The following is an 8,115-nucleotide window of genomic DNA, read 5'->3' as shown; positions in this document are numbered from 1 at the left end:
ATTAATACAACCTTAGACATCTTTCGCAAAATCATAGTCCAATTTAACCTCTCTACCTGCCCGGGCCCACTATCATCTCTTTACAATAACCCTGATTTCCCATCAGGTCAAGCTAACAAATCCTTCCTCAAACCAAACAAAGAAACGCACGCTCCTATACTTGCACATAATTGCTTCTCTAACTCTAAATTTCTCAACTTCGATGAACTGAAAAGGGTCTGCTCACCATCTCACCTGCTGACACCTTGGAATTATATGCAAGTGCACGACTTCCTCCACAACAGCAAACATAGATCCCTATTCACTAGGAATCTATCAAACTTCAAAAAATGCTGCCTGAAGGGTACTCCGATGAGAAAGGTTACCTCCATGGCTTATAAATGGCTATGTACTTCTCCCCAGAATCAACTAGACCCGTATAAAAAGATATGGGAAAAGGAGCTGGGCTTGCAAATTACAGAAGCTCAGTGGAGGAAGTCGTGCATTTTCTCTCATAAATGTTCCCTGAGCACTAAAATGCAGGAAACGGCGTTCAAAATCCGAACGCAGTGGTACAGAACCCCAGTCAAGTTACACAGATGGTACCCCAGGCTTGATGACTCATGCTGGAGATGCGGCCAAGCACAGGGTACATTTCTACACATTTGGTGGTCCTACCCTAAACTCGCCACCTACTGGTCCTCTATAGCTAAGTGGATCAAACATATCACTGGAGCTGACCTACACTTCGACGCACCTACCTTTCTGCTACATATAAACTCCCTATCTTACAAAAACTACAAATACTCCCTGGTACGTCATTTACTGAACTCAAAAAGTTTAATTCCTCTAAAATGGAATTTACTTGAACCACTGCATATTAAAGTTTGTATCACGAGAACTGATCAAATCTACGAGATGGAAAGAACTATAGCGCTAAAATCGGAACGGCATGAACCTTTCCGCAAACTCTGGGCCAATTGGTCACTGTTTTCTGTCTCCAAGGAATACGGCCTTTTAAAATCTGGAGGCTGAAACCTTATGGGTAACATCCACCACATTTGTTGAGAAATTGAATCTGGATTTCTGCCCATCAATTCTGACCTTCTAAAGAGAATTTTAAAATAATTATCTGACATTGATACCCCCCGCATTCCTGTCCATTAACAGCTGCCTCAACACCAACTCACTACCATCCCCCCCCTCCTCCCCCTCTGCCCCAATCTTCTCCCCATCCCTTCCCCTCCTCCTTCTTTTCTTCCTTTCAACTTTTCCCTCTTTTCTCGCTTTCTTACTCCTTCCTCTTTCTTTTGTCTGTGTCACCGTTCAATCCTATATCTATTGGTGACTTACACTTTTAAGATTTGCACTCCTAAATCTATGCTCATAATTAAATGTTCTAGTTACTATGCATCCACACATTATAGTTCTGCTATATTTCACTACACCCCTTGCTATTTATCCTAAATACTAACCCACTATGATTCCTCAACGCCCTACCATAAGGGCTATGTGTTGCACCATTACGAGAATGTAATATCTGATCTAATGTGTGATGTACTGTTATGCCTAAGTTATATACTTTAAAAAATTTTCACTCTACTGTTACTGTTTTTATTACCTCAATAAAACGGAAAATTTATATCAATACTTACCGTAATTTTCCTTTCCTGATGGACTCCATGGCAGCACACGTATGGGTAGGCTCCGCCTCCTCTCCTACCCTATAGGACCCCACTCCCATAAATTTTTGCTCCGAGCCAGGAGCCGTGTTCCATATATATATAGACTACTCCAGCAGATGGGAGGGAACTCCTGCTGCCATGGAGTCCATCAGGAAAGGAAAATTACGGTAAGTATTGATATAAATTTTCCGTTTTCCTGACAGACTCCATGGCAGCACACGTATGGGAAATAACTAGCCATACACACCCGGGTGGGCAACTGCTGGTCAAACAGAAATAGGTTTAATTTGCACCGTCAACAGACAATATTTTTAAACCAAAATCAACTGAGGATAAAGAAGCAGGTTCAACACAATAGTGTGACATGAAAGTGTTATTTGAGGACCATGAGGCCACTCTGCAAATGACATCTAGTGCCACGTGAAGGGAAGCCGCCCAAGACGTAGAAATCCCTCTGGTGGAATGAGCCGTCACCACTTCCGGAGGAGCCAGTCCCTTGGCTCTATATGCCCACTGGATGGTCTGAACTATCCAACTAGAAATAGTTCTGGAAGAAGCCCTCTTGCCTCTGTTCTTTCCATAAAAGAGAGCAAATAGATAGTCTGACTTGCGAAAAGAAGCTGTGAACTTCAAGTACGACTGTAGGACTTCGCCCGCATCCAACGGATGGGTACTCTGGTCATCTTGAGACTTGAATGTAGGTAAAACAATTTCTTGGTTGACATGGAAAACTGAGTTTACCTTCGGATTGGACCTTAGCATAGGGACCAGGACGACCCGATCAGGAAAAAATGTCAGAAATGGTTCTTTGCAACCCAAGTCACTAATTTCGAAGACACGTTTAGCCGATGTGATGGCTTTTAAAAAGGCCGTCTTCATAGACAGATTCTTAAGGAAGAATGAATCTTCATGTTCCAAAACTGTTGCTGAGAGGAACTCAAGGACTAGTGGAAGGTCCCATTTGGGGAACCTGGGTTTCCTGGGAGGTCTCATTCTAGACGCACCTCTGAAAAACTGCCGAACCAAAGGGTGTTTTGCCCATGTGGTCCCCGTGAAGGCAGAGATTGCTGAGATCTGGACTCTGAGAGAGCCAACAGCCAGGCATAGGTCTAAGCCTGTCTGGAGGAACCCCAGAATGTGATGAATCTTAGGATTAGTGATGGAATCAGACTCATTAGTCATGTAATCCTCAAACTTAGACCAGATCCTCTCGTAGACTTTGTTGGTGCCCGGTCTCCTGGCACTCATCATTGTGGACATTGCCGCACTTGGACAGCCAAGAGCTTTCAGTCTTTCCCTCTCAAGGACCATGCCATGAGATGTAACTGCGCTGGGCAGGGATGCAGCACTGGACCCTGAGATAGAAGGTCCGGCCTGAATGGCAGAGGAACAGGATCCCAGAAGCTCAGTTGAAACAACAGGGGAAACCAGGGCCTCCTTGGCCAAAACGGAAGGATTGCTATGACTTCTACCCTCTCTCTCCTGAGTCTCTGCAGGAATTTGAATATCACTGGGACCGGGGGAAAAGCATATGCTTTGTGGAAATTCCAGTGGTCCGTCAGAGCATCTACCCCGTAGGCTTGGGGATAACGCCATCTCGAGTAGAACTTCGTCAGTTTGGCATTGTTTGGAGAGGCAAACAGGTCTACCTCCGGAAGAATCCCCAGAGAGGTGACCCACTTGAAGGTTTCTGGATGAAGAGACCATTCGTTGTTGTCTAGATCGGTTCTTGACAGAAAATCTGCCTGCATGTTCTGGACTCCTGGAAGATAAGCAGCTGACAGGTTGGAAAGACTCCGTTGGGCCCATGCCATGATCGGTTTCACTTCTTCCAGAAGGGAGGAACTGCGGGTGCCCCCTTGTCTCTTAATATATGCGACTGCTGTCGTATTGTCTAGCCGTAAGAGGACTGAGGACCCCTTCACTAAGTGATGGAAAGCCTGGATGGCACGAAGAGCTGCCCGAAGCTCCAGGACATTTGAGACCAACCTGAGAGTGGGAAAGTCCCACCTGCCCTGGGCCACCTCTGACAGGCAGTGCGCGCCCCAGCCCGTCCGGCTGGCATCCGATGTTACAACGATCCAAGGAACGGGAACGATCGAATGACAATTCAGGAGGTTTTCCCGTTGCAGCCACCAAAACAGACTCGCCCTCATAGAGGATGTTATCCGCACAGGAGTGTCTGGATTCCCGGAGCTCCATTGACAGAGGAATCCGATTTGAAAGGGCCTCATCCTCCACTGTGCCCATTTGACCATGGGGGCCGTGGAGACCATAGTCCCTATTATTTTTAGACACTGTGAGGCCCGAAGATAAGGGGTTGACATTGCCGGTTGTATTCTGCTGCGGATCACCGGAATCTTATCCACTGGAAGAGAGATGGTGCCTCTGGAGGTGTTGAAGAGTGCCCCCAGGAAGATCAAGGATTTTGTCGGATCCAGATGGCTTTTCTCCAGGTTCAAGAGCCACCCAAATTCTTGAAGGGTGGAGATTACCTGAGACCTGTGTTGTAGAATCTGTGCTTGGTCCTGAGAAAGAAGAAGCAGATCGTCTAAGTAGTGAAACAGTCGGATCCCTTTCGATCTGATCAGGGCTACAATAGCCAGTAAGATCTTTGAAAAGACTCGAGGTGAGGTGGTAAGCCCGAAAGGGAGACAGGTAAACTGGAGATGCACTTGACCCACGGCAAAGCGAAGAAATTTTTGTAGTTCTGCTGCCACTGGGACATGGAAGTAGGCATCTTTTAGATCTATGGAGATCATCCAATCTTCTGGTTGCACCACTTGGCGGATAGTGAAGAATGTTTCCATCCTGAACCTCTCTTTCCTTATGAAGGAGTTTAGATGAGTCAGATCTATGACCGGCCTCCAGGTGCCGCTTTTCTTTAGCACCATGAATAGAGGTGAATAAAGGCCTTGAAACCTTTCTTCGGCCGGGACTGGGATGACAGCACCTTGAGAGATCAGGGAATCTACGTATGACAGAAGAATTGACTTCTTTTCTTCCACGCGAGGTAGAGCCGTAGGAATAAACCGCAGAATTGGAGTTTCTTCTAAAAACCAAACGTGACCATGAGACACGGTCTTGACGGTCCACTGGTCTGTAATCGAGGCTGCCAAAACGTGCGCAAACTGACGTAGACGAGCGCCTACTCGCAACGCTGGAGCAGGCCTGATATCAAAAGGACTTTGTGGTCTCCCGACCACCTGAAGGTGTCCCCTTGTTGAACTTCTGACCTGTAGGTTGAGATCTTTTCCAATTCTTCCTGAACTCACTCCCAGGCCTGTAACAGCGGGCTTCTCTGGATCGATCTGAGCTTGGTTTGTGCTGAAATCTTCTGCGGTCTAGCAAACGGCGATCTTGAGGGAGGAAACCTGATTTACCACCAGTGGCACGGGTAATGGCACTGTCCAGCTTATTGCCAAAAAGGGATGCACCCTCAAACGGAATCCTGCACCAGGCTTGCTTGGAAGCAGGGTCGGCAAGCCAGGGACGTAACCACAAAGCACGTTTGGCCGTGACAGAAGAGAGCATGACCCGCGCCACCAGGCGAATGATATCAATGGAAGCCTCTCCCAAAAAGGCCGTTGCCAACTTTAGTTCATGAACAGCCGAGTTTCTGGCTACTTCCTCTGAGACACTTTGCAGTGTGGTCTCCACGTTATCTACCCAAGCCTCCATAGCTTTGGATGTGGCTGCTAGAGCCAGGGCTGGCTTGCAGGTCATACCAGCTAACAGATAGATCTTTTTGAGATCTGTATCAATTCGTCTATCCAGACCATCTTTAAATGAGACGGAATCTTCCAAAGGCAGGGTAACGTGTTTGACTAGCCTCATTAAGGCTGCGTCTATTGTAGGTGCCGAATCAAGATGCTTCACTTTTTCGGTCTTAAAAGGATATAACCTGGAAAACTTGGACGATAAGGAATTCTTTCTTTCAACTCCTTGCCATTCGTCTGTAATGATTTCCCCCAGCTCACTCAGAAAAGGGAAATGATCCAGTTCTTTCTTGAGGTGTTTAAAGTATTTCCTCTGTTTTGCTGGAGAATCTGCTGGCTCTTCCCATTTTAACGCCTCTTTTACCGCTCTCACTAGCGGAGGGACCATGGCAAAATCAAAGCCTGTACTTTGGTCCTCTAGGTCATCCTCACTTTCAGAGGAATCTTCCGAGAAGCGACTCGGCTGGGAAGTGCCTGGCTCTAAATCTTCCCTCTGAAGGGGAACTGGTGTATCAGATGCATGACCAGACAGCCGGCTGGGATCCCAATCCCTTAGGGATTCTTGCACAATCCGCCTGACCAGGGTTTCCACTGGTTGATCTGGGACCTGTTTTTCCTTGATTGCCCGAGAATAGCAGGCATCACACAAGGATCTACCTTCGGGGACTACAGCCCTACAGCCCCAGCAAGATTTGCGTGCGGGGCGGTCAGTATGGCGGGAAGACCGGCTTGGATAATCTTCATGGCGCCTAGACCTAGACCTGGATCTACGGTGCCTGGATTTGGATGATGCATGGTGATGGCCTGAAGGTGATCTATCCTTTGATCCCTAATGACCTAAATGGGCTGAAAAACAAAGGAAAGAAAGCTCAGGCTACAGTAAGCCAGCTGGCAGACAAGCGAGAGTTTAAAACTAAAACTCACCTGTTGCGCAGGGACTGGCCACCGGGGGGGCGGTGAGGCATCCTTTGCAAATCACAGCGAGATAACCTGCAATAGGAAGGGTGTAAGAACTCAATCTTACCTTCCCATAGCCGCCCTTCCCCTCCCCCATTCTTGTAGGACTGACCCAGCACAGGACTTACCAAACACAGGCAGAGACACAGCATGGGGAGGCCGCCGCAAAAGCCCACAAACATCCCAAGAATGACAGCTCCATCAGCTGTTTAAATTTCCCGGGAGCCGTAAGGCCACCCCCCCCCCTGACGCCACGTCATCGAGGACCGGAAGTAGCGTGTGCTCATGCGCAGACCACTTGGAAACCAAGCCTCACACTGAACACCAAATCGGGAATCAGGGAAGCAGGGGGAGGAGCCGAGAGCGACGGTCTGGAACGCAGGAACGCTCCAGCCGCCATACTAATCAGGAAGCAAACAATACAAAATATAGAAAGTAAGCAATACATTACCACCGACACTGACAGAAGGACCTGGAACGCTCCTCAACCGGAGACTGGCATGTGCATCAGGGCATAAGGGCCTCCCGCTAGTAGCAAGGAGGTTTGGCCAAGCGATGCAGCCCACCTCTCATTCAGGATTTACGGCATCTTCCTCTTCCGGCATCATTTCAAATTGCCCGGGTCCACCCAGTAGTACTGAGATTGCTGGACTAAGGTAGAAAAGGCATCATCCAGGAAAGCCACACGCCACCAGGTATGTAAGAAAACGCATCCTATAAGGTAAGACTTCTCTTGCAGGAGGCGGACAAAAAAGGAACACGGCTCCTGGCTCGGAGCAAAAACTTATGGGAGTGGGGTCCTATAGGGTCGGAGAGGAGGCGGAGCCTACCCATACGTGTGCTGCCATGGAGTCTGTCAGGAAAGCACCTTTTTGTGAAAAAAAAAAAAAAACTCAATTTGACACACATTTTTTAAATCTTTAAGGAAATCCTTTGAACTGCAATGAAATCAATAGGGGGGCATTGTGGCTGATTCCTTTTAAGCTTTAACCACTTCTGGACCGGAAGGTTTTGCCCCCTTAATGACCAGGCCATTTTTTGTGATTCTGCACTGTGTTACTTTAACTGACAAACACCTGTGAAGTTTCAGCTCTGTAGCATGTCCATAACCAGAAAAAAAAAGTTTGTTTGTCTTTAATATAGAACAGGTTAGTAGTTTCGCTACTTTTACAACCGGCTTTTTGTTGCAGGCGTTTTATTGGGCTTTTTTGAGGACATGTTTGGAGTCAGGCATGACATCAGAACTTCTGTGTAGGGGTATATATACACACACACATGTATGTATATATACACATACACATATATAGGTGTGAAAGTAGCAGAAACCTATGCTTGCGCTAATCAAATAATTAACACCCATATGGCTTCTCTGCTATAACACCTATATGTGTGTATGTGTATAAATACATATAAGTGTGTGTGTATATATACCCCTATACAGAATTTCAGATGTTTTGCCTGCATCCAAAGACCCCCAAAAAATGCCCAAAAAAAACGCCTGCTGCAAAAACACACCTGGGCGTTTTTTTGTAGCTGGCGTTTTTTTGGGCATTTTTTGGGTGTCTTTGGAGGCAGGCATAACATCTGTACTTCTGTGTAGGGGTATATATACACACACACACATGTATGTATATATACACATACACATATATAGGTGTGAAAGTAGCAGAAACCTATGCTTGCGCTAATGAAATAATTAACACCCATATGGCTTCTCTGCTATAACACCTATATATGTGTATGTGTATAAATACATATAAGTGTGTGTGTTATAT

The sequence above is a fragment of the Pelophylax lessonae genome (genome assembly GCF_965119305.1).
Source record: "Pelophylax lessonae genome assembly, chromosome: 1".
Taxonomy (NCBI): Eukaryota; Metazoa; Chordata; class Amphibia; order Anura; family Ranidae; genus Pelophylax; species Pelophylax lessonae.
The sequence above is the reverse complement of the archived record's forward strand: the minus strand, read 5'-3'. Positions refer to the sequence as shown.